Source organism: Dermochelys coriacea, chromosome 22 (genome assembly GCF_009764565.3).
Source record: "Dermochelys coriacea isolate rDerCor1 chromosome 22, rDerCor1.pri.v4, whole genome shotgun sequence".
Lineage (NCBI taxonomy): Eukaryota > Metazoa > Chordata > Testudines > Dermochelyidae > Dermochelys > Dermochelys coriacea.
This window is the reverse complement of record NC_050089.1, coordinates 14,332,451-14,358,856: the sequence shown is the minus strand read 5'-3', so window position 1 is coordinate 14,358,856 and position 26,406 is coordinate 14,332,451. Positions and strand designations below refer to the sequence as shown.

Sequence of the window (26,406 nt, the reverse complement as noted above, 5' to 3'; positions counted from 1 at the left end):
TTGTAACTTGATCATCGAGGGGAGAGTGCAGCAAGAGGGTGTAGGGAGGTATCAGATAAAGCCGGGATCCCCAGCGCCTTATTCCTTTTGCATTTCTCTGAAGGACTGAACATTTCCAAAGCAGTGTTAGAGTGCAACTATAATCCAGCTGCAACTCCCCAGCGGCTCAGGAACCTTGTGATGGCCTTGCCTATAACTGCCTTTGATTCAGCTATAAGTGGTTCAGGTGAGTCACTCTGCTAATTAATGCCCTTGCCTTTGTAAATGAAGCAGCTCATTGAAGCTGGAGCCAAACAAATTGGTCCCTGGAGAAGGGAGAGAGGGTAGCAAAGTAGGTTGCATCAGACAAACAATGTCATCAAAACAGTTAGGACACTTCACTTCCCACAGCATGGGCTTTCTTGAAAGGAAACTGAAAACTAAAGAAAAGGAGTACTTGTGGCACCTTAGAGACTAACAAATTTATTTGAGCATAAGCTTTCGTGATTTACAGCTCACTTCATCGGATGCATTCAGTGGAAAATACAGTGGGGAGATTTATAAACATAGAGAACGTGAAACAATGGGTGTTACCATGCACACTGTAACCAGAGTGATCACTTAAGGTGAGCTATTACCAGCAGGAGGGGGGGGAGACTTTTTTAACTTTTTGTAGTGATAATCAAGGTGGGCCATTTCCAGCAGTTGACAAGAACGTCTGAGGAACAGTGGGGGGGACAAACATGGGGAAATAGTTTTACTTTGTGTAATGACCCATCCACTCCCAGTCTCTATTGAAGCCTAAGTTAATTGTGTCCAGTTTGCAAATTAATTCCAATTCAGCAGTATCTCGTTGGAGTCTGGCAATACTTCACCAAAAAAACTTCAGAAACACTTTTAGGTCTGTAATCGAGTGACCAGAGAGATTGATGTGTTCTCTAACTGGTTTTTGGATGTTATAATTCTTGACGTCTGATTGGTGTCCATTTATTCTTTTACGTAGAGACTGTCCAGTTTGACCAATGTACATGGCAGAGGGGCATTGCTGGCACATGATGGCATATATCACATTGGTAGATGTGCAGGTGAACGAGCCTTTGATAGTGTGGCTGATGTGATTAGGTCCTGTGATTTTTTTTCCTCCCCCCCCCCCCGCTCTCCTACTGGTAATAGCTCACCTTAAGTGATCACTCCAATACAGTCTGTACGGTTAACACCCATTGTTTCACGCTTTCTATGTATATAAATCTCCCCACTGTATTTTCCACTGAATGCATCCGACGAAGTGAGCTATAGCTCACAAAAGCTTATGCTCAAATAAATTTGTTAGTCTCTAAGGTGCCACAAGTACTCCTTTTCTTTTTGCAGAATACAGAACACGGCTGCTACTCTGAAACCTGAAAACAAAAGAAGACATCCCGGAGACCAAGTGGATAATACACCTGTGTGTGTGGACCATTAGAATGGCGCCAGCAGCACCACTAAAAAGAAGGCTGCTTGGCTTTTCTACCATGTGTTTGCTGTTCAACATCACTGCCATTTCAGAGCATGTCAGGCTAAAACTTATGAGACAAATTGCAGCTTAATTGGGAATTTGGGCAGAGGTGGGGCATGAGGAATCAGTTGCAGCCTATGAAAACATTTGAAAATTACAGAGCTGCTCAAAAGGTTCCTTAGCTATTTAAAATCTGTGGTGTTCAAAGGAAATATCCTGTTCTGTGTCTAAGTTATTGAGATTGTAAGCTCTTGCGAGCAAGGAATTGTCTCTTACATTGAGTTTGTACAGCCCCTAGCACAATGGGGCAATTTCAGCTGGACGCACAAGATGCTACTGTAACCCAAATAAATAATAATACTAAAGAACTCTACCTTGGAAGCCAGTGGGAAGATCTGCTTAGGAGGTGATGGCATGACATACCCTCTGTGCTACTGGCTCTCGTGCTCTGTCAGTTGACAATGGATTGCCCCTAGGTTGTATTAGCTGCTTTAGGATTTCCATGCCCTGGGCCTCTGTGGATCTGTGTTTCGACCATGCAGGTATTTGAGCTCTTTTTAAATATTTGCATGGTTAAGTTTTGATGATCAGAACCCGCTTGACAGCATGGCATTCACAGCAATGCCTGTGTGATAGATCTTGTGTTGTTTGCCCAAAGCACAATTTAAGACATTGAGAGATGATTGGCCTCTCCCCAAGGCATGTGGTTAAAGGGCAGGATTTTTCCTGGAAACTCTAAGGAAATGTGCATGTTGGTTTTGTCTCCAGGGATGCCTTTCTTTTCTCCTCCAAGGTCAGATTTTCCTGAACCCTCAGCTATGGGGCCACCACAAACTGGCTTCTATTACATTTATGCTTGCAGTGCAGCAGGCTTCCATTTCCCCCTATTATCTTAACTTACAACTGATACACCAGTATCATTTCATTCTCGGAAATGTTTCCCTAAATGCTTGGAGGAGTCTACGTTAATACTTTGTGATGCGTACACAGCTCTGCATTCTATTTCTCTGCGCAAGCTCACTAGTTTGGCACCCTCTACCTTAAGCACAACCATAATGTGGTTTTGTGGCTGCATAGAAGGAGTCTGAAGTGAGAAGCTCTCAAATTGTGGTCTGCAGAGCTCTGGTCGATCTGCCTCCTCCTTCGGCTGCTAGATTGCATTGAAAGAACACTAAGTATTTCCATAATGTTACCTTCCCCTTGAGGTAACTGCATTGGATGCCACATGGATGTTGCAAGATGGTGAATGGGAAGGGAAGTGTGGACAGGTGACCATGAGTGGAAAGGGAGATGGAGTCAAGTTGTTACAAATGGGGGTGGAGGCCTCTAGTACACAATCTCCACGGCCCACACTCTAGAAGAGTTTGAGAAGCCCTGGTTTGTAAGGTTGCTTCTTTATAACCCTGTGGTTTACATTCACACAGCTGAGTCCCTCTGCTTTGTGAGGAGATGATTCACCAGCTAGGGGTCATACTGGTAACGCCTGGTGGGTGGCATCCTTTCCTCTGAATTGCTATCAAACCGAAGACCCCAGCCTGGTGCTAGATGCTGCTGTGCTGTTGGAGGCACCACTTTTCAGATGACATGCAAAACCGAAGTCCAAAATATCTGTGGACATTAAAGATGCTACAGCAGCCTTTTGGGGGGAGTCTGGGCATGAGCACTGTTGTCTTGTGCAAATTCTAACTTGGGAAATTACTTTCCACTTCCTTAAATTCCTCCTGTGGTTTTAGTTGGGTCCATACTTTTCTTCACTTTCTGTAGCGCTGCTGCTGTGACTTGCTGTCTTTCGGGGTGGGTGGCTCAATTCCTAGATGCCTCTTATTAAAGTTCTGTGCAATGCTTTGAGATGCTCAGATGAAAGTTGCTACAGAAGTGCAAAGTGTGGCTATCCCTTTTAGTACATTCAATTCAGCCACCCCCATAATCATTCAATACAGTTCTGTGAAAAATCTACACGGATTGTCCATTCGTGCTCCCAGGGGAAATCGAAAGGATAACAGTTCTGTCATGAGGGCCTGTGTCTTGATGTTGACTGCAGTGTGTCTCTCCCTTCAGGCCCTGTCAGCCACAAGAGATGGATGCCGCTCAGACACAGAGAATACAAGTATCCGGAGGAAACTGGAAGCCCTGCAGTGTCCCAGATCAGTAAGAAGAAGAATTGTATGCTGATGAAATGGAAAATTCTAAAGGACATTATCAAATCTCTTTCTGGCCTACGGGTTTGCAGATTTAGGGCCTGATTCTTTTAGTGTTTATCCCAGCTCATCTCTCATGTTGTTAGCAGAATAGCTCTTGGTTTGGACTGGTGTAAGCAAGGGCTGAAATCAGGTCTTGTAAAATTGCCGGCGGTCAAGATGAAATGGAATTTGCCACTGTAAAGCTAGCTCCTGTGAGACATGTCCGGTCACTACCTCAGTGCTCTACACTCTCACGGTCAGTACGATAAAACAGTGGATCTCCAGCTGGGAGGAATGTCAGGTTTCATTTTACAGAATCAAAGGCTGAGCACATGGGGTCTGTGCAGCGACTCAGCCGGGTGGCTCCAATTTACATGAGTGGGAGGCAAATGGCATAAAGCCCAGCACACTGAGTTGAATCTATATATGCTGTCCCTTCAATTTGATATCATCTTTAAACTAAAACTGTACTCAGAAGTAAACCTGAAATTTCCAATCCAGCTACAGTAACATTCAGTAAATTACTGCCTGGGCTGTAAGCAGAAGGCCATTACTTAATCTATTTCCCAGAGCGACATTCTGCTATTTAAAGCAAAACAGAATAATGCACCCTCCTCAGATGCAGCAATGGACCGGTATGAAAGGCGAGTGATGGATCTCATGGCAGATGTTAGACTCATCATCCTGGAGTCCCTGAGCAACCAGAGGGTGAGAGTACTGCGCATGTAGCATGCTAAGCCCTAAGGAGCGGGAATGACTTGCTGTGTCAAGCTGAAGGACCAGCAGATCCGATGAAGTGAGCTGTAGCTCACGAAAGCTTATGCTCAAATAAATTTGTTAGTCTCTAAGGTGCCACAAGTACTCCTTTTCTTTTTAGCATCAGAAGGCTACAGAGCTGGAAGGAGTCATGCCCAGTGCAATGTTCTCTGGTCGGAAGTGGGTAGATAGAGGGTTGTCGTGAGGCAGAATCTCAGAATGGGGGCAATGCCAGGGGAAGGTGAGGGGGGATAGAGGAAGACCCTTAAAAAGCACCCACTGTCACTCTGAGCTGGCTTGTCATGTCTCAGTATGGGAATCACGAGCGGGAGTATGATGCACTAGCCGAGACGGGGTGAATTATCAGCATTCTGTGTCAACACTACCTGTGGCTAATTACTGTTAATAAATTCAAGCTGTGGAAATCAGCAGCTTAATTTATGCCCAAATTAAGGCACATTGTTTCTGTTGTTTTAACTCAGCTGCCTCATGTATAAAAACAAGACTTATCTACCGTAAATAGACATGATCAGCTTTTTGTTGACATGCCACATGCACTGGGTGCACTCAGAAGCACAGCCCATGCTGAGCTTTTACTTGGGCAAGTTGCAGCCTCACCCCGTACCTCAGTTTCCCCATCTGTAAAATGGGATAATCATACTCACCTCCTTTATAAAGCACTTTGAAATCTATTCAGTGTTCTGAGCTGGGCTATTTTACTTTCTGCCTGGGGCACTGAGCTGGCTGATTCACTTTACAAGCCACCTCACCCAGTGGGTTAAATGCCCTCTTGACACGCATAAGTCCTGTAAGCAGCTATTTTAAGATATTCGTTAGGGACTGGATCCAAAGTGCATTGTGAATCTTTCCATTGACTTCACTGGGCTTTGACTCAGGTCATAGAATAAAATACTCCCTTGTAGTGGTAAGGAAATGCATATTTGAACAAAACCCAAACATTTGCTTCTTAATTTTTTGTTGGAAAAAAAAGAGAGAAAATGTTCATAAAAATTGCGACTTTCCCCAGGGAAAAAAATCCTGGAAAAAAAACTGATGGCGAAGGGGGGAGAGAAAGAGAGAAATAGACAGAGAGGCTGCATTTGCCAAACCATCCAGGCTCTTCCCATGGGCAGATTCACTAGTGTTCATGCACAGATCATTCTTTGCATGTGGTTGCTTGTGAAAGGAGGCTCTGATCCTGTCACGCAGCTCCAGTGTTCTGTCTTTATCTTGGAAATGATGTGCCCAGTTACAGAACTGCAGTACTCCATGAAACAGACGGCTCCTTTCATGTTCAGGGGACAATAGAACTCAGAGAGTCTGGATGCTGTATAAACACATGCTCTATTTCTAGCCCCAAGTGTTCAAACATCATGGTATGTCCCCCAAAACCACAAGATTGGCTTAAAAAGCATGAGATTTTATAAAATAATAAATGTTGGGGCCTTTTATTTGCCTTCTGCTGTTGGAGCTTTTAGGATTCATGTTTTCAAGCTTTTCTCTACAACCATGAGGACTAGACACTTTTTAAAAAGAATGAAAGCTGAGATTCTCAGCTATTCACCTGACTCCAGGAGCTGGGGCTTATAGAAAAAACACCAAATGTTGCAAAACTTGCAATAAAAATCACAAATGTTGGCAGTGTAGCACAGTCCCTGCCTCAAAGAGCTCACAGTCTGAGAGATTGTAACCTAGTTCGAAGGGGCCATGTGGGGGAGGATGGAATGGGGCAGAAGAACATAGCTATCTACATCTTGCCAGATCCCAAGTGAAGGCACGGAGTGGAGACACAAAGCGAGCTCTGTGGGCAATGGGGAGAGGTATTATCATCCCGTTACCAGGTGGGTGGGAGTGGAGCTGTGACTCTGCTCATTTTGTGCCTGGCAATGGGCTGATCTAGCCCATCCCGCTGGGTAACACAGGAGCTCAGTGGGGATGGTGGTTTGAAGGGATGTCTCTAAGGGAAGGTAGTAAGATAGTTCACTGGTTCTTCTTCTTGCTGTCCTCTCCCCAACATTTCAAACAATGTTAGCATCTTTTCCTGCACCCCATCTCCTGTATGTCTGTCTCCTGGAGTGGAAGACGTGCAGGGTAGGGCCTGACTGCTTATTTGTGACTGTACAGCCAGTTATGGTCACTTATCAAACAATAAATAACACTCAAAGCTCCAGTAGAAACATCTTGCTCTATTATACAAAACTTCTCGGTTCAGAAGTGTGAAGCATACATTTTAATATGAGTGACATGTGCTGTTTCTGAAATGCATGGCTGAATTTTCTTTCTAAACTACTGGCTCAGAAAACTCACTGGAGGCTAGAGTGGGAAAGAAATGTTTGACCCACTAAGTTAAAAAGGGTCAATGTGTGACTCACTTTGAGATTGCTTTCCCCTTTTAAGAATCAGCTTTCTTAATATAATGATACATCATCCTGAGGTCAGTAGCAAGAAACAGCACTGAGTTTCTCTAAGGGTTGCTGGTGCCGGCAGAGCAGGATTAGTAAAGCCCACTGTGCTGATGCAAACAGGGGAAAGTAACAAGAAGCGTCCCATTGCTTTCATAAGTAAAAAACCCTAACACCCATGGAACAGAATTATCCTGTCATGGAAAAAGAGTGTTATGCTGTTGTGTAGGCAATCAAACAGTTAAGGTCCAATTTAACTGAAAATTTAGGGTCCTGAAAGACCATTCTCCATTGGTGTGGCTACATTAGAACAAAGGTAGCCTTTCCAAACTGCTATGTTGGAGCATCACTGTCCAAAACTATGACATGGGGACCGCATATTAAGAGAAGAGAAAATGTAGTGGCAGACAGGAAAGAGGTCATGGTCCACTGTCTACAAATCAGCCAGTGGTTGACCCTACTGCCCATTGCAATAGGGGAGGTTTGACTCATGAACCCCTCAGTGCCAACAGGCAAGGAGGTTAAAAGAATGTCCTGATTCAGGTATGTATGTTCTGATTCACCTAAGAATGTCATGCGAGGGTCACACTGGTCATTAATATCATTGTGAACTGTATGTACAGATCCTATATCAGGAGTAGAATTGACAAACAGCTTTTCGGTCAGACTATCCTGAATCTTTGATAAGAAATGTATGATTGTTTTCACTATAATTCTATTTCAGTGCTGCCGTATTAAGCGAGGTGCTGACCCTGAGTTGAGTCAAACAAGCTGGTGTATACACTGTTCCCTTAGGGACAGCAGATCTGGCATTTCTGTATTAGTGGGTAAGGAGCTGGGCTCTACAAGGGAACTCCTCAAAGGGGCTCAGGGACTGGGGTGCACCTATTGTTACTCTGCAAGGCCAAGGAAGGGCGGATCTAGCCCAGAGGTGATTATTTGGGTGGCTGTCAGGCTAGTGGCACAAAGAAGCTGACATCTAGTTTAGCACAAGCAAGCCTTCCTCTCACTGGTGGCACAAGGGTAACAAGGTGTCTCAGTCCCAGATACCCCGAGAATGTCACAATATAGAAACCCAGCTGAATAATATTTACTCTGGCTGTGTGCCTATTTCCAAGCAGCCAGGAGCCACCTGAAGGAACAACAGCTGGATTCAGCTTATGCTCAAATAAATGTATTAGTCTCTAAGGTGCCACAAGTCCTCCTTTTCTTTTTGCAGATATAGACTAACACGGCTGCTACTCTGAAACCTAACATCATGAGGGAAACCTCTGAGTTTGACTGGGCATTTGTAGATTTTGATTGCATGAGAAACCTCACCTAAACCAGGAACCAGACCCTGAAGATTGCTCCATTCTAAAGCTTCCTTACCTGCCCGGCACATCATCTCTTACAGTACCTCGCATCCCAGCCCCTTGGGCACACCTGGAAAAAATGAGGGACCTGGCCAGGACATCCCTACATCTTCACCTTCAAGGGGCAGACATGGACCCTTGGTGCAGGATGCTCCTGGGCAGAACCTAGTGAAGCCTTGACACTGCTCTGACTTTCCCCAGGTCCCAAGTCGTTTCCCATTTGCTTCCCTAATCCTGGTGTCATGATGGTGACTTTTAAAGATACTGTCGACCCCCTTCTGATCCTCATCCTGTGCCCAGCACAGCTCTGCTAGGGAGAAGGGCTATGCTTACGCATTTTTAATGCGCCCATCATGGTAACAACCAGCAAATTGTTTATGCACCTTTGTCCTGGGAAGGTGACAAAAGTCAGCAAATGGTAAAACAATACATTTTGCTGCAGGTTGTCATTTTCCCTCCATTTACTGGAAGTATGTAGTGACGAAATGGCAGCTTCCCCTCTGCAGAACCCTTCATCAGGTTTCCCTAAAGCTGGTGATAATTCAAAATTAAGTGAAAACAGTGTTTCGTGCTTTTTGTTAAACCACAAGAAAAATATCATATTTATGGATTGGTTTTGGCAGCTGTGAAAATTTCTGGCACACGTTTGGACCCTTCAGTTCAGAATGAAGGGAACTCCCCACACATTTTAAATCAACCTGGGCTAGTTCTCTGACATGGAGCTTTAAGTCTCCTCCTGTTTTGTTTCACTTCCATGGCAATGATATCACTTCACTTCAGACCCCTACCTCGTAATTGTTCTGCCCATGTGGTTACCTCTTGTTACCAGAGTTTGCACAGATCAAACACTAATAGTGATTTAATTTTCAACATCAGTGAATTGATTCCACCAGTGGAGATTGCTGTCATTTGCACAGCTGGTTTTATGATGTTTCTCTTTCTGCAGAGTGGAGCTATCATCAGCAATGCAAACTGCTGATTAAGACAATGGCCTCCCTCACAACAGATGTATTTTTTATGCAGCAGTAGCTCAATAATGCAAATAATTAATGCCTCATAATTAGCCTATTTGATTGCATTAGTGGGTCTGTTATTTTATGCTTGTGACTTCTTGAAAAAGTGCAGTGGCTATCTCATACTGTACAGATGGTTGGATTCTGCTGGGAAGCACGAGACAAACTGTGTTTAGTCAACCTACGTGAGCTGAGCAGGACCTCAGAAAAGATGAGGGATCCTCTCTTGCACACTGATGGCTGGTGAGGTGTCAGGCAGACCTGGTATCTCTCCATTGACCACCCAACAGGCTTAGGTACTGTGATGCATGGCTAGAAAGCGTTAAACATCCTGCAAAATAAATAGCCCTGGAAAGACATGTGGGGAGATAATGTTTGTGTTTCTGTGTATTTACATATGTATGAGTTGGGTCCACAATGTAATCAGCAGTCCCTGTCTATGCTGTATTCCGATATCATTTAAATGAATTGTAAACACAGGATATCTCGGTATTCACCTATCTTTGAAATGTGCTGTGAATAGTGGAGGAACAAACAAATGGCCTTATGTTAATTCGTATAGCTAAGTACCAGGGATGGACCTCCTTTAAAGTCATCCTAATTATTTTTTGTTCCCTGAGGGAATCCCAACTTGTCAAAAGACATGAAATTGTATAAAAGGTCCTTGGATCCTGATTCTGTCATCTCAGATCTGCTTAGATTTCATTAGGGGAAGTTGAGTTGCAAGACTGGGATCTCAGTTATGCTGGTACGCCCTGAATATGAGATTTGGACATTGGACTATGACCTATGAACTGAATTCTAGAGGAACTCTTTGCAACTACAAAGCTCCCCATCTCTGCTGTGAATCTGAACCTCAATGAATTGAGCTCATGTCTGTATGTATTTTGATCTTTTAACCATACTCTCTCTCTCTTGTTTTTTAATAAATTTTAATTTAGTTAATAAGAATTGGCTGTAGCGTGTATTTGTGTAAGATCTGAAACATTTGTTAACCTGGGAAGTAATATGTCTGATCCTTTGGGATTGATAGAACCTTTTCTTTTATATGATGAAATAAGATTTACAAAAATATTCATCATATTTGACGTGTGTACCTGGATGGAGACCTGAGGCTGGATCACTTTAAGGGAATTGTGTTGTTTGGACTTTTGAGTAAGGTAAATAAGAAGCTGTTTTATGCTGGCTTGGGGAATCTAAGCATTGGAATATCCACCAGCTTTTGGGGGTTTGGCTGCCCCATTCTTTGCAGTTTGCCCTAATTGAGTGACCACAGCTGGCTCCCACTAGGACCCTGGTCACAGTGGTGTAGTCGTTCTTGGATACACATTACCACAGGCTAATTGGGGTTTTGGATCAGAACCACATACTTGTTAATATTTAATTTTGATATTGGAGACTTTAAGGGTTAAAAATCAGTTACAGTGAGTGACCCATGATCAAGATCCTGACAGAAAAAGCTTGAAGAATTGGGCTTACAGAGAGGGTTGTCTTTTAAGCAAAAGGCCCCAGAGCAGGAACTGAAAAATCTGTTAATTGCCAGTGATAAGGGAGCAGACCCAGAGAAAATGCTTAGTAAGAAACCAGCAGCTAGAACTTGAACAAAAGCAAAAAAATAGCAGTTATGGAAAGAGAAGCTGCTGAAAGAGAATGCCTGTATTTTGAACATGAACAAAGAATGGCATATATTGGATTGCAGGAAGTAGAAGCTAAGGCAAAACTGGACAGACTTAAGCTCCAACTCAAGAGAATAAAGGAACAACAGGAACTGTATCATCCTGAAAAAACAGTTCCTCTCAACAACAAAGATGGGGATGGAATCTATACAGTTTGTAACAGATTTTGTCAAAGAGGAAGATTATTTACCAAATCAGAGTGTGAATATTGTAATCCTCTATCAGTTTCGTGTAAGTGTGGCTTTAGCCAGAATCCATCTTGAATGGAATGGAATGGTGTTAAACATGAAGTTATAGCTGGTGTAAGGAAGTTATTGCCTAAAGATCTTTTGATTGGAAATGATATTAAATCTTTGTTCAGTCAAGTTGATGACATAAACCAGTCACAGGAAAGAAATAATCCTGAATCTGTGTCTACTAGGGGCAAGGATTTGCCTATGGGGGGTTTCTCCAAATGTTTGCATGAGGAAGATGGCTGTGTATCTGTGGAAAGAAGCAGTGCATATGTGGAAAAATCAATCTGCCCAATCGATCAGGGAGGGAAACGCATTTCCATTTAATGCTGAAAGCAAAGACGTGCCCAGGCTGACATATGAGCTACAAACATTCCTGCATTTAGGACACTTTTTTTGAATCGGGCTCTGAACTGCATGGATCTAGAGTTGAAAGTGTTCATCACCCTCAGATCCCTTATATCACACTTGAACCCCCACCCCATCCCTAATAGAATTGCAAGACTGCCTGCTTGGATCTCAGATGCCCTCTGGGGGCATTGGGCATCCCAGGGCACTGGTGGTCATTTTTTCCTGTCAGTGAAGCCCCTTGCTTATTTTATCCTTACTCTGAAATTCAATCTTTCAGCTCAGGACTGTGGCCTAAAGTCTGTGCCAGGAAATGTCTGTATGTCATTACAAGCCCTGTCACTTAAAAGGCTAACCCTGGTAACCAGCAGCCTTTACAGCAACACTATTCTCCAAAGCCTTGTCCAATTAGATTAAAGGGACTTGTGGATTCTTGCAAACCACAGGGGATATTTTCTCCCAGTGGGGATCAGGTGTTTGCACCAGCTGACAATTTCTGCAACTGTTCCTTTGGATTTTAGGAGCACTCTAGTGCTAATCATTGGTGAGACTTAGCCATTCTTCTCCTGGGATCAAATGCTCACTGGTGTGGCAGTTACTTAAAGTTAAAACTTTGTGTGACAACCATTCCAGGGATGCAAGAATGCTTCAGTGCAGCCATTTGTGTAAATAACTTGGGCAGCCCACCTCCTGGAAAATGAATTCTTCCTGATTGGTTTGGATAATAGAGAGTGATCAAACCCCATTCTTAGCAAATCAGGTCCCTGCCTCTCCTGGCTGGTAAAAGCCAGTTCAGGCCACCTGTTTCCATTGCTAATGGAAATCATCAAATGCCCTGAGGGAAACAAACCTGTCATCCTCCCTGAAAGATGCAAAAGTATGCTGCCTTCTCAGCCATCATTAGATGCAGAAAACTTTCCAGCTCTGACCCCATCTCCACCCTTGCTTTCCTAGGCAAAGACATTAAGGAAGAACTCTCTATAGTTAGACAGTGCATGTGCTTCTCAAACAGCCTCCAAACTTATGACTGTTTTAAAAGGCTTTGTTTTAAACAGACAGACAATTTTACTATCCTCAAATGGCGAAGCATTTTATTAAATAGTTGTCTTTTGTCAGTTCTGTTTATTAAACCAACTGGCTAGATGAAAGAGAAGATCTTGTTTTATGGCAGCTGTAGAGTATTTAAGGTAGGCTCCTTCCACATGGAGTTAGAATGGCGTTCCTGAGGGCCTAAACTTCTAGGGAGTGTAAAACTTGTCTTGAGAAATATAACAGCCAGATCCTCATGTAGTGTAAATCAGCATAGCCAGGGCCTACCAGACCAGCACATGTGGAAATTTGAAACATTTCTGAAATACCACAAAACGGCATTGCCAAAGGCAAATATCATGACATCGAATTCCAAGGAGGCAGCTGGCTATGTTAGCTCTGCCTGCTATTTGTGGAGGGAAAGGGGCTGTTGCTGCTGCAGGGGAATGCAGCACCCAAGGATGTCTGAGGGATTGGTGGCGAGCGGAGTTGTTATGCAGCAAGACCAATTGTTCAAGTAAAGACATTCCATCTCTGTCAGTTGGGGCTGCCGGCCGTAACAAGCCTGGCTGGCAGCAGAGCGAGAGAGACAAATTGAGAGCTGGTTTTCTGGAGGGAGAAAGATGGAGGGATGGGAACGCAGAGATGGGTCTGGGGGTGAGGAGTCCAATAAATTTTCCCCACCCCTAAAGAGAGAGTGAAAAACCTTGCCTACGCAGGTTCAATAGAGGCACAAATTTTTTTCAAAACCAAAAGGCAGATTCTGTTCTGTGTTGAGAGAGCACCTGGGTCATATTCCCATGGTCCCAGAAATAGCCTCCCTACATCAAATCTGTAGCCACAAAAGCATAAAGGGATGGAGAAGGAAGAACCACGCTTTGAGCAGGGACCATCTTTTCATTATGTTTGTACAGCTTTCAGCACAATGGGGTCCTGATCCCTGGTTATGGCCTACATGATCATTCCATGTATCACCAGCATTTATGAAAGTGAAGGGCTGAGGATTAACAGGTGGTAAAAGTCACACGTACAGACTGAGATTTTTCACCTCATCACCTCCCATCTTCCCACCTATTCCTGCTTTCCCAGCACAACATTGCAGTTTCCTTGCATCCTTCTACCTCCTGCTAAAGACCACATGGCTATATTTATGGAGTACCAGCAAGACCTGTATCCAGAGTTCTCATTGCTTCATTGGAAACTCTACAGTCCAGACAGAAAACCCTGCAATGAAAGACCCAGAGTAGAACCAAGAAGAGCCTAACTCCCCATGATTGTCCATGCAAAGGCTGTTCCTTTGACCCTGACTGGGAGGTTCACTCACCATGGTATTTATAGCACATTAGCTCAGTTTATATTCACTAGGCCTAAGTAACCTATGCTACTGGTCCTTTGATAGCTGGTACACCAAACCACTTACTGCTTATACTGTATCTTCTTGATCTCTCTTTCATGCCCCCAAAGCAACTGATATATATTTTTTTTTAATGCCTGGGGTAAACTCCATCCCAGAGTTGAACATCCTGAAAACCACCACTTTTTTCTGGTCCATCAGTTTCAGTTTTTTCTTTGTCTGGAAATGATATCCTAATGTTTACACCTACACTTAGTGTCTACGCTGTTGAATTCCCCAGTGATATTGGTCAGTTCATCACATATGACAGCTCTGTCGCTTGAGTGCAGGCATCAGTCAACACTGGTCAAAAATTGTTTGAAGCTCTGGGCTCTCTGATTCACAGCTTGAGGTCTGCACAAAGGATGAGCTGAGTAGTTTTACTTTCTTTGGAGGTGATCTTGTACTGGCTGCAGCTTTCACTGGTTTGTGTGGAATCCTAATAATGCAGGGTTTCTCTGCCAGTGCTGTGCATTGTTAGCCCAGCTCACAACTCAAATGTGCCAGTCAATTATCCTTCCATCAAAGAAAGCAATTGTCAGGGATTGTTGGTGTTTTGGAGGGTAGCAGACTTTTCTCCTCAACTCTTCTCGCTATGCCATGTTACTGACGATGTCCAAATCAAGTCCAAAATGCCCTGTGTCCCATAACCCTTTCCTTTGCAAAGTTACGCGGAGAATGGGATCATTATAACCACAAATGTGACATTATGAATCTTTGCTCATTCAGGTCCTGTGCCAAACTCACTGATGTCAATGGGAGTCATTCCATGGATCAGGTCCTCAGTCAAAAATTCAACACCAAGTGCATCCCAGATAGGACTTGGGGGTGCTTGCTGCACCATTGCACCTACATAACCTTAGATCACTGGGAATCTGTCACTACCACCTCCTTTTCCGTGAGCTCGATTCTATCCATGCCCATCTGAATTAGTGCATTGCCAATCGCTTGTGCATTTGTTTCTACTGGCCTGGCTTGCTAACTTGGTGAAACCCAGGAATTGCTCTCACACAACAAAACTCCCCTTTATCTTGAGATGAAGCATCTTTGCCAACTCGGCCACTCATTGCCAGAAACATCAGCTGATTCATGAGCAATTACTGTGAAACAAAGAGACGAGTCAATTCTCTTCTGTGAATTAGAAGTAGGGAAAATTCCCACAAATGTCATCAATCCCATCATGCCTCTGAGGGGGACATGAAGGTAGCACATTGGCGGGGCTGTTTCTCCTGCATGCTTGTGCAGTTCTATCGGATCAATTATAGCACCAAAAGTCAACTCCTTGTCAGGTTATTGGCGAGATTAACTCCTCAGGAAATCACTTTTGGTTCCTCTCTTATTTGTTTTTATATGCAACATTTAGCTGAGTAACTCATCTCTTTCCTGGAAGTTTCCACTAAGATGGAAGCAGCTGTAAGTTTATTGTCTGGTTGCAATGCTTGTGCTTCTTGGCATCAGTGTATCAGCCATCAGCACCTTGAGGGAGCAAGAACTTTAGCCCTATCTATGTTGTGCAAGATGGGCATGTTTATGTAAAAAGGTTCATCCAGACACAGGTTAAGATGTCTTGCCAGGTCCGAGTGGGCCAGGCAAAAGAGGGTTAAATCGCACTTGTGAAGATTCGTTGGCCAGTTAAAAAGTTTCCATTCAGGAGAAAAAATATTTCAATGGAAAATGGCCTTTTTTGACAAACAGTTTTTTGTGGAAAAAATGCCAATTTTTAAAAAATTAGGGCTTTTGGTTTTTCAACAAAAACAGAAAAATAAGGTCAAAGAAGCATTTTGAATAAAACAGCAAAACCAAAAGTATTTGCAGTGAATTTTTATGGGGAAAAAAATTCACTTCCTGACCAGCAGGGCTGCCCAGAGGATTCAGAGGGTCTTCGGTGGCGGGGGTCCTTCTGCTCCGGGTCTTTGAGGCACTTTGCCGAAAACATGGAGCTGAAGGACTCCAGCTGCTGAATTGCCGCCGAAGACCCGGCGTGGAAGAAGCGGTGGCGGGTCTTCGGCTGGGGGTCCTTCACTCCAGGTGTGTTCAGCGGCACTGAAGGACCCGCCGCTGAAGTGCCGCCGAAAACACTTTCGTGGGGACCCCTGAAAACTCTCATGGGGGCCTCTGCGGGGCTCAGGGCAAACTGCCCCACTTGCTCTGCACTCTGGGTGGCCCTGCCGACCAGCTCTATTAGGTAAAAACAGAGTCCAGAATAACTCGGCCAGTAGGATCTGTTCCGAGTGGTTCTCCACTGGGAGTCACTCTTTGTTGATCCAACAATTTGCCTGTGCCTGCTGAGGCCCTGTGGTGATTTAGTTTTATATGAAGTGGGAAAAACCCAACAGAATGCAGAAACTGGCCATGGTGAACTGCCAAGGAAACAGCCCTGAGATAGGAAAGAAAAGCATCAGAATGCTCGCTGAGAGTTAGTTAAAAAGACAGAGTCTCTCATCTGCAATTGCTTGCATGCTTTATTCCAAGCGCCTCATAAGAACATAATCTCACTGCAGATGAACTAGATAGAAAAAGGACAAGTTCTTCCAGAAAAATTGCGCCCCAGAAACATTCTTTCCCAGTGCAACACTCACCTGGCCAGCTGTGAAATTGAGACCATTAGCGGCATTCTCATTGGAGCTGTCTCACTCTTCCCTGGCTAAGGGGAGTGCTGAGCTGTGGAACGCTCCTTCCCAGAGTCCATTGATTGAATCCATCCTTAAGTCCCTACCTGACAATTAAGCTCACATGCATGAATCAGATTATAGCTCTTTGCTTTAGTGAGATGCTGCGCTAAAATATAACCCTTGCAGAAGACTGCACTGTCTAGGTGGCACCCTCGTTCCAAATATTCTTGATAAAATAAACTAGCTGGTGTTGAAGTAAAGACTCCGTTTTAACTGCCAATCAGGCAGCATTACTGTTTCCTGCACCACAGAAGGTTTCATGCTCCAATCTACCAGTTCTAGGTGTTAATGGGCTGGGTATGATACAGGGGTGGACAAAACATGACAAGATGTGCAAACTGCATACAACCTGGTTTATCTGTTGCACTAAAGCTCATGTGTAATAGATGGGTTTGGGCCACAGTCACTGGCACTAGTGGAGGAAGGAGACAGGCTCAGGACAAAAGTAAACAGTGGAATATTTCACCATAAAATGGAATACGGGAGAAGAGATACAAGGGCTAGTGGGACAAGCACCTGCTATGATTCATCAGCGGGTATTGGGAGCTCTCAGACTAAATACATGAACCTCTGCTACTTGAGCTAAAGGGCTGAGTTCCACAATTAGCAGATGCAGAGGACTTATTAACCGTGTATTTGAACCAACCACTAGAGGGGGACATTCAAGCAAAGGGTTGACAGCGTGGTAAGGAAGCGGGAGGCAGCACTGAGTCTCAGCTGGTGACCAGTACGTAGCCACGTGTCAGTAAAGTTCCCTATTTCTCCCCCTCTGCACTGCGTAGCCAAGCAGCCTTTGTGATGTTCTGCTGCTGACTGGCAGCCCTGGCCCTATGATTTGTTGCCCAAGGCTGAAGGCTGTGCAGCCTGAGAGGGAAAGGGCAGGAGCAGAGGAGCTTAAAAGACTTTTCGCCAGAATGTCTCTGAACCCCTGCAGGATCAGGCCTAAAGGGCAGGACACCTTCATCTCCTCCTGACTTCAGAGACTGAGTGGAAATTAATGATTGACACAGACTGGTTGCTGGGACTTGCAGCCTTCTGTCTAACAGCATCCTCCCCTCTATCTCCCTCCAGGGCTCACGGCTGGCCTGGGTTCTGACATATGGAGAAGCAAAGGGCTGATCTGAATCCACTGGTGACGTAGAAGCTATGCCTGTTCTCCCCTTACCCCGATCACCTGCGCCCCACCGCCACCTCTCTCCTGCACAAACGCAGTTACCTTGCTGGTTATCCCTTACTGGCGTCACCCTGGCGGCTGCATCAGTTCTCCAGGAGAAGTTTTCTGCGTGGTAAAGGAATCAGTGTCTGTCATCCACACAGTCCTCATCCTTCAGAGAGACAAGGTCCAGTAAAAGATATTACCTCACCCACCTTGTCTCTCTAGTACCCTGGGGCCGACACAGCTACGACGACACTTCTCACCAGTTAGCCATTTGTCACACTCCAACTGGGAAGGCAGCATGGCCCGGTGGGTAGGGTCCCAGGTGAGAGTCAGGAGCCCTGGGTTCTGCTGCTGACTCACTGTGCGACCTTGAACAAGTTGCTTTCCCTCACTGTGCCTCAGTTTCCTGCGGTGTCAGGTGGGGTTAGTGCTACCGGGGTGAAATTCTTCAGCCTGGGTTCTGCAGGTCAGACTAAATGCCTTCCATTGCCAGACTAAAGGCCAGAACTGGCTAGCGGAGAGTTCTACCTCTGTCTGATCTCGAACCTGAAGCCAAGATGTTAGCATTGTCTCTTGCCACTTCACTGTAGCTGTTCTCCACCTTGCTAATACAGCTACAGATGTAACTCCCCCTTCCTCCTTCTCCACCACCTCACACACTTCACAGTGCTGCAGTTGTGGCTGGGTAAGTGAGAGCACTTCAACCCCACTCATCCTTCAGATTAAAGAGAGATGTTTGAACTGCAGGCAATTTGCACTTTGATGGCTCTCTGAACAAAGGCCAGGCCACCCAAGTACCCAGGCGATACCAAAATAAAATGAATAAGTGCCTGTTTGAGGCAAGGAGGGAATTTGATGCTGCATTGTGGAGTGAGATGAACGTACCAGAAGATCCAAAATTATTCTGTGATGAAAGGAAGAGATTTTACTTAAACAAAAAACTACCCCCAAAATATTGGGCAGCTGGGAGATAAATGTCAGCAGTCTTTGGGAGAGCAAAAAGTGTCTTAGCTTTATGCACAGAGGTAGAAAATCTTCACAGGAATACAACTGTAAAATCACAAATCCCTAGGCGAACACACAAAGTGCAGCCTTCTTTTCACAGATAGGATGCTTCTCGTGATGACTGGGTGGGAGTTTTTCCACTCATCATCATTTGCAGGCCCTGGGCTATGGCTCCAATCCCAGCTCAGGAAGATTTGCCGATCAAGAACAAAAGGTGTCTACTGCCATTCAGAACTCCAAGCCACCAGCATGGTGGAAGGATGGTCCTGGGGTTAGGGTGCTAGCCAGAGACCTGGTTTCAATTCCTTGCTCTGCCACACTCTCCCTGGGTGACCTTGGCCAAGTCACTTAGTATCTCTGAGCCTCAATTCCCATTTGATAGATGGGGACTGTAGCTCTTCCCTACCTCACAGAGGTGTTGTGTATAAGCACCTTAGATAGGTGGGGACAATGAGTTGAAATAAAGCGTGGGAGGCCCCTGGTTATGATGTTCCACGAGATCCAGCGTTAATCAGATGGTTATGACTCTGCCATAGCCCTGTGTAAGAGGTAGCACTTTCCTGTCGTGGGGCAGGAGCAGGCCAGGAAGCCGAGTAGGATTGTAACGGTGCTGTGCCTCGGTTTTCCACCTCTGTAAAATGGGGATCCAGGAGTGCACACTCATTGAGGTGGCGCTGGGACCTGGGTAGGCCGTGGCCCACCCGCTTCGCATCCTGTCGCACCCAAACCTGAGCAGGGGTAAGCAGCCGCCACACACAAAGCAGTGGTGCAGGACAGCGCTGCAGACACCCATTACGGCCCTGGCTGTGCTGGCTCTCCGGCCGGCCGTACCATCAGGTTGCCAACACGGGGGTGGGGCGGAAGGATTGGAACGGAGGCGACGGGACCCACCCCCACACGCGGAGCGCGGGGCCTGGGCCCTCCCCCACGCAGAAGGCAGCATGGGCCGTTTGCGCTGGGAAACCCACCCTGTGCACGGTGAGGGGGTGGCCGCTGCGTATCCCCCCCCCCCGCGGCTGAAGGGGGAATGGTTGGGCCCCTACCGGCAGCTGCTCTGAGGGGGGCTGCGGGGGGGCGGCGCCGGGTCCCTGCGAGTTCCACCGTGTGCAGCGCCGTTCCGGCCCCTGCGGGCGTGGAGGAGGGGCCAGGGCGCCCCCCAGGAGAGGGGAGCTGCGCCCGGCGGAGAAGGAGCTGCTGGCGGCGATTGCCCGAGGTGAGGCATGCGCGTGCCCCCTCGGCAGGTGCAGCCCTGCGTCTGGGGGCCCCTGGGCTGGGAAGAGGGCTTGGCAAAGCTGAGCCCAGTCTGGCATTGCCCGGCCACCCGAAAGTTGGGGCCCATCCACGTTTACACTCCTAGCTAGGCCACTGTGTTGGGGCTTCACTAGTGTGGGCGCTTCTTTAAGACCTTCCATTTCAGCACGTCAAAGCACTTTTAAAGAACGACGACACACCTTTATGCCTCCTGGATTTTGGGGGTGATACAAGTTCTGCCTCCCCATGGCCCTGCGGGACCATTCTAGCAGCTGGGGATTGCTGGAGCATAGGGTGTCCCTGGAGCATAGGGACACCCTGCCTATGTTCCCTTTCTCTCCGCGATGTCCCATCCATCCAGGATGGAGTTGAGAACTGGGTCCTGGTGTCTGAGTAGCATCCAGTTGTTTCCTAGGAAGGATATAGAGCATCAGTCCAACTTAATAACGTGTCACTACTTATTCCCCATCCTACATGGCAAACCCTTCCTGCCCCAGGGGCCGAGCTAGCCTCTGATGCTGGCCTCTGGAAATATGCTAATACTTGAGGTCAAATCTCAAATCTAAGGAATGGTGTGAAGGGACATTTTCATTATAATTATACTCTGCACTTCTATTGGGCCTTTTGCTGGAGGACCTTAAAGTGCTCTCTGTGCACCTGAGTTAATTTGTTGATGCAGGGGGATCTCGGCTGCCCGTCCACAGCACGGCTGCAATAAAGCTCTTTACAAAGAACATAGGTTTAAATATTCATGGGATCCCCACCTTGGTGTTGCTGAGGGCCGCTCTGGCAGCAGCCTGAAGGCTACTCCTGATTGGTGGGTACACTTATCATTCAAGACTTTGGCCTCAGTCCTGCAATGAGCTAATGTGGTGGGTGAAAATATCTGTCCATGCTGTGCTCATCCAGGATCAAGACCTAACTAGGTCCACTCCTTAGATGTGCTAGTGCTTGGGTCTTCCTTGAGAGATGAACAGAGACTGCAGCAGTAATTGCTTGCAGTGAATCAGCTTTGTTCGTGCCCCTTATCTCCATGGCGAGGGTGCCTTATCCACCTTTTAGGAGCCTCTTTGGGTCCTTTGGTCACCAGATGTGCACGGTTGTGAGACTGCTGAGCGGCTTTCTCTCTCTTACACCAGCACTCTCCCAGCATTTCTGCTGTTGGAGTTTCTCTGAGTTGATGAAAACCTGCTCCCCGGCCATAAAACAACAAGTCACCTTATTTTCATGGAGATTCCTGATGCCTTTTTCTGGAGGGTCAATGTGGCAGCTGAGCTGGAATACTGAATCAACATCTCAGCGACATGCAATATGATGTCTGGTGAAGAATAAAAAGATATTTCTGAGCCCCTGTGTGCACTGACATTTTCTCTGCAATGCATTTGTTTAAAACAATACCTTGCCAAAGCTAAACTCCAGAGATGCAGTTCCTGTTTCAGTGATATTCTTGCTTGGATTTGCATAATGGAAATTCTGGTACCATTTTTCTTTGCTCTTGGTTTCAAGACAGGACTTTTCTCTATGGGAGTTCATTGCAAAAAGATTTTAAGTCTACTAAAAATTGAAAATATAGTGCCAAACCCTGCTAGCCTCCTCCGTGTGAATAATCCCCTTGAAGTCAATGGGATGACTCTGAAAAATAAAAAGAGGAGGATTTGGCACACTAGGGACCTACATTATTCAGACCATTATATTGCATCCCCATAGTTGTGAAACCAAACCCAATCTGTAGAAATGCGGTTGACCTGAATTAATGAATTTAGGGAACTGAAAAAACACAGGCCCAGATCCAGCAAAACACTCAAGCATATGCTTAACTTCTAAGCAATAAAGGCATTGTGTCGTAAGATTCTGGATGTGGTTGCAGAGACCACAGAATATCAGGGTTGGAAGGGACATTAGGAGGTCATCTAGTCCAACCCCCTGCTCAAAGTAGGACCAATCCCCAATTTTTTCCCCAGATCCCTAAATAGCCCCCTCAAGGATTGAACTCATAACCGTGGGTTTAGCAGGCCAATGCTCAAACTACTGAACTATTCCCCCCCCCCCATGATTCTATGATTAACCAAAGGTCATCCTCCATCTTGGAAGGCAGGGTTTTGCATGACAAGGTCTGCACAGAACAGACAGTGGGCAGGCAGCCACTTACATTATAAAATATAGCAACTGGAGGCTGCAATATCAATGAAAAATATAATTGTTAGACACACACCCTATCATTGCTTTCATGGGAGAACATCAGTGGGTTATTAGGCAGATAGTGTGGTCTAATGGATAGTGCACTGAACTAGGAGTAAGAAGGACCTACATTCTAGTCCCAGCTCTGTTACTAACCTGCTGGGTGATCTTGGAGAAGTCACTTGGCCTCCCCGTGCCTCAGTTTCCCCATTGGTAAAAATAGGGATAATGTTGATGTCCTTTGTAAAGTGCTTTGAGATCTGTGAATGAAAAGTGCTGTTTAAGAAATAAGAATCATTATGCAGATGCTTAAAGTTAAGCACATATTTAAGTGCTTTGCTGGATGCCAGTTTCATCAGGTTATCAGCTGAGCTGTTAGAGAAAAGGCAGGCCAAATGGGATATACCGATTAAAGTTGTCATTGATATAACCAGTGTTTCCAATTGTCACAAGTGGTATGATTTGTTTTACTTAAAGCCCCCGCTCCTGGAGTCAAGCAATTAGGGGACAAATCTCATTTTTAGAGGTATGCAAGTTTCTACAACCTCAGGATTGTGGAGAAAAGCTTAAAAATGTAAGAAGAGTGCATCTGAAAGACTCACCTACCAGAAGGCAAATATAAACCCTCTCAAATTTATTATTTGGACAGTCTCATCATTTTTGATGGCCTGGATCATGATTTGTGAATGTGGCAATACTGTAGGACAATGGCACAGATCTTCAGCTGGTATAAATTGGCGCAGCTCTATCAGTCAATGGAGTGATGCCAGTTTACACTGGCTGAGGATGTGGCCCAACGTGGACACTGACTAACTCCAAACCTATACCTCTGCAGTGTTCCCTCATCTTTTATACCCATCACCTCATTGTAGTGGTTTTGTAAGGAAATAATCTTGTTGTTTCGTTAGATGCGTTTGGGACCGAGTCTCGATGGTGTTCCCCTAGCGGTTGAAAGGCATTGCACCGCTGTCAGGTTGGAATAAGACAGTGATGAATCAGGCCCTTTGCCTTCAATAGAATTTTAGGTTCCAATCCTGCAAACTCATCCATGCAGATAGACTTTTGCACCCACTGAAGACAACGGGCTTTGCCTGGGTGCAGGGGGCTGTCTGCAGGATTTGGGCCTTACTAATTAAATGGAAACACGGAGTCCTTACTTTTAAATACAAAGTGACTATTTTATGTGGCTGCAGTCTTCTCTTCTCTGAAGGTTCTTATATCTTGCCAGTCCCAGTGGTTATCTGACAAGGGCACATTTTGATCTTGCTGTTTTCCCATTGCTGCTTGCTCCTCATTGCTCTCCTGTGACCTCGGGATGGGGCGTTTTTGAAGCTAAGCTTAGTACTTGGCCAAGTGGGCTGTTAAATATTGAGGAAATGTGGAAAGTGAATAACATATTTACCCCTTCAAAGCAAATGATAGATTTGCTTCCAGAAAAGCCCCAGATTGCCATGCTTTATTCTCCTTTATTCTGTATCCCTTTACAAGTAAAAAAATAATGTAAAAACCCCTCTTACTGAATGTAGGTGATGTATTTTTGACAAGATTGATTTTTGACCTGAATGTGCCAGAGCTAAATGAATCAACATAGTCAATTTCCCCTGCCTGTGTCTGAAGAACAGCCAACTTCATAATGACATTTTTTTTCAATTGAAATGTTTTAGCTGTGGCCCTTGTTTACCAGCCCCAGCTGTATCTGCATTGTGTCAAAACAGCTGCTTGTGAAATGCTAGCATTCATACAGAAAAGACAGGGGAGTTGCATTTCCTTTTGAGATGGCCCTCACCTGTTCTGATCCTTTTCAACAACAATCAAGCTGGTAGTTTAATATGGGATATTTTTACATCCGGTATCCACAGCACTGAGATTCCAAGTGGGAAGCTGTTCTTGAATTCTTCCAGCTGGGTTTGGAAGTGACAGACATTTTATGAAACAACCTGTTGTCTTATGAGGCTCTCTCTCTGGTATTGCTGATTCTAGAGGCTCAGTTGAGCATCTCTACTTTCTGCTGCTTATCTGAGCTGAACCCAAACTCAGTCTTCTAGAGTTCATCTCTCCATAGTTTGGAGTAGGCTGGATTGCAGAGAGTTCTCACGATGCCTACTGTTCTTCTCTGAGACAGAAGGCAGCTAGCACAGGAGACAGAACTCAGGGTAAAGCTGTTGCTCTTTGACTAATTTCTAAGCAAAACAAGAGAAATACTTTGGGATTTGCACTGGTACCGATGAGATCAAGTGATACGATAACCGTAAGCATTGTTAAATATGTAAGGACTGAGCCATTGGGTTTTGCTAACAGGAAGGAGAAACAGCTGGATGCTCTCTTCTTCTGCCAGCTACAAATGGACTTCAGAATTCCTGGCTCTGTGAGTTGGGCAGACTTCCTATTTCCCAGGGCAGCCCCTTTCTGATGTGTATCTGGGATTCCCTCACAAGCACAGAGAGGTTTCTGGTTTTATGGCTGATGCTGTAGGGCCAGAATCAAAGCCTTCCTGGTGACGGGTTTGGGAGATTTCCATCTTCCTTCCACTCTCAGTGCCTCACTGCTCAGGGAGAATGTGAATCGGGGCTGCCCAGCTCTCTCCATGGCTATGAGTGGAGGCATGGAAGATACGAAGAGATTCTGCTCTGGTTCCCATTACTTCCCCCTTAGGAAGTCTTTCTTTCATTTCTGTGGTGGGTTTTATGTGGCAGCTCCCAATTCTTCTCCTATTCCATTCTGCTCTGTGGAGGGAAACCCAAGCTGCATATGTCCCGTCCCATGGCTGGAGTACAGGAGGCAAAGCAAAGCAATGGCACGTTTCTATGGAGAAGTTTCCCAAATGATTATGAGCTCAGATTCCACCAGAGAAGATGAGAGAGAGAATAATCCCGACATAAGTACAGAGGGAAGAATGAGTTTAGCTCCCTTTTCCAAAGCCTATCATCATCATCAGTCTTACTATTTATTATTTGTATAAGGGTAGCATCTAAAAGCCCCAGACCAGGACCTGCTTATGCCACAAGGAAACACCACAAGTCAACAAGATTGGCAGTGATCTCAGCCCACCAACAGTCTGACCATTGTGCAGGTTTCAGTAGGCCTCATGGCACACCAAATCTAAGGAGGGATTTGAGGGAACTTTGCAGATGGTTTTAGGAAGCATGAGGGTCAGCACAAGAGAAAGCACAAAGGTTGGGAAATTTAACATGTGAGCGATGGACCCAAAATTCTCCTAGATGCTCACTGCATCTTTTGGCACCTAAATACCTTTAAAAAGATGGGCCTTTGGAGCCCACGTCTCAGAGGAAGTCAATGGGACTTAGGTGCTTAGAACCTTAGGCGTCGCTGTACTCAGCATCACTGTGTCTAACAGATTGAGGTGCTTACCTCACATTTTCAGGAGGGATTTAGGCACAATCTAAATTCCATTGACAGTTGATAAGATTTAGACTCCTAAGTGTCTAAATCCCTTTTGAAAATGAGATTTAGGCTCCTAACTGACTGAGGAGTGAATAGAAAATTCAATGCTGAGTGAAACAATGGCCAAATAGCTTTAAAAATCTGGGCCTAAGTGTCCACGTCACTTTCAAAAATGGGACTTAGGCACCTAAGTCATTTAGGTGGATTTGAAAATTTTACCTGAATTTTTCACAGGCAGGCTGTGGCACAGCCAGGAGCAAAAGCCTTAGAAACCGGATACCAGTCCCATGCCCTGTTCCCCTTTCTCACCTCCCTGCTGCCAGCACAGAACTGCTTGCTCGTGTTGATCACAGATGCTTGTTTCATGTCACACTGCACATCCTCTCTGCCCTTTAAGCCTACGAGGGCAATGTCCTGGCTAGTCTTGTGTATATGACCCCTGGTGTTAGCTGTGTCATTGGGATATGGGGCAACAAATTGTGGCCACATGCATGGTGAACACTTTAGAGAAGGGATTGTCTTTTTCTTCTGTGTCTATACAGCGCCTAGCACTAGGAAGTCCTGGTCCATAACTGGTGGTTCTAGGTGCCACTGCAAGACAAATAGCTACTAGTTCTGACCCCACAGCTGTCACTGGATTGAACCTCGGACTGTCAGCACCACTTTACTGGCCTCTAACCATGTGAGCTAATAATCCCCCTTTCATCTTTTACTAATAAGAAAGTAGGTGGTGATATAGCTGCTGAGGCTAACCACTAGACGGCGAGATGATTGCAGATATTAGGCTGGTAGTCTGTTACTTACAATGCAAATGCTAAACACTCAGTAGCTCACAATCACTGCTTCTTACAAGCAGGTCAAGTACCTGTGGTTGCAGAGC

At 45.4% G+C, this 26,406-nt stretch overlaps 1 long non-coding RNA gene across 1 annotated transcript; it reads right to left on the bottom strand.

Annotated features, from left to right (window-relative positions):
- Positions 1-20,030: 20,030 nt before the first annotated feature.
- LOC119846816 lies at positions 20,031-21,563 on the bottom strand. The gene is made up of 3 exons (XR_005290009.2): positions 21,345-21,563; positions 21,165-21,264; positions 20,031-20,357 (listed from the first exon to the last, which is right to left on the bottom strand). It is a non-coding gene; the product is annotated as an uncharacterized LOC119846816 (long non-coding RNA).
- Between the last annotated feature and the right edge of the window lie 4,843 nt (positions 21,564-26,406).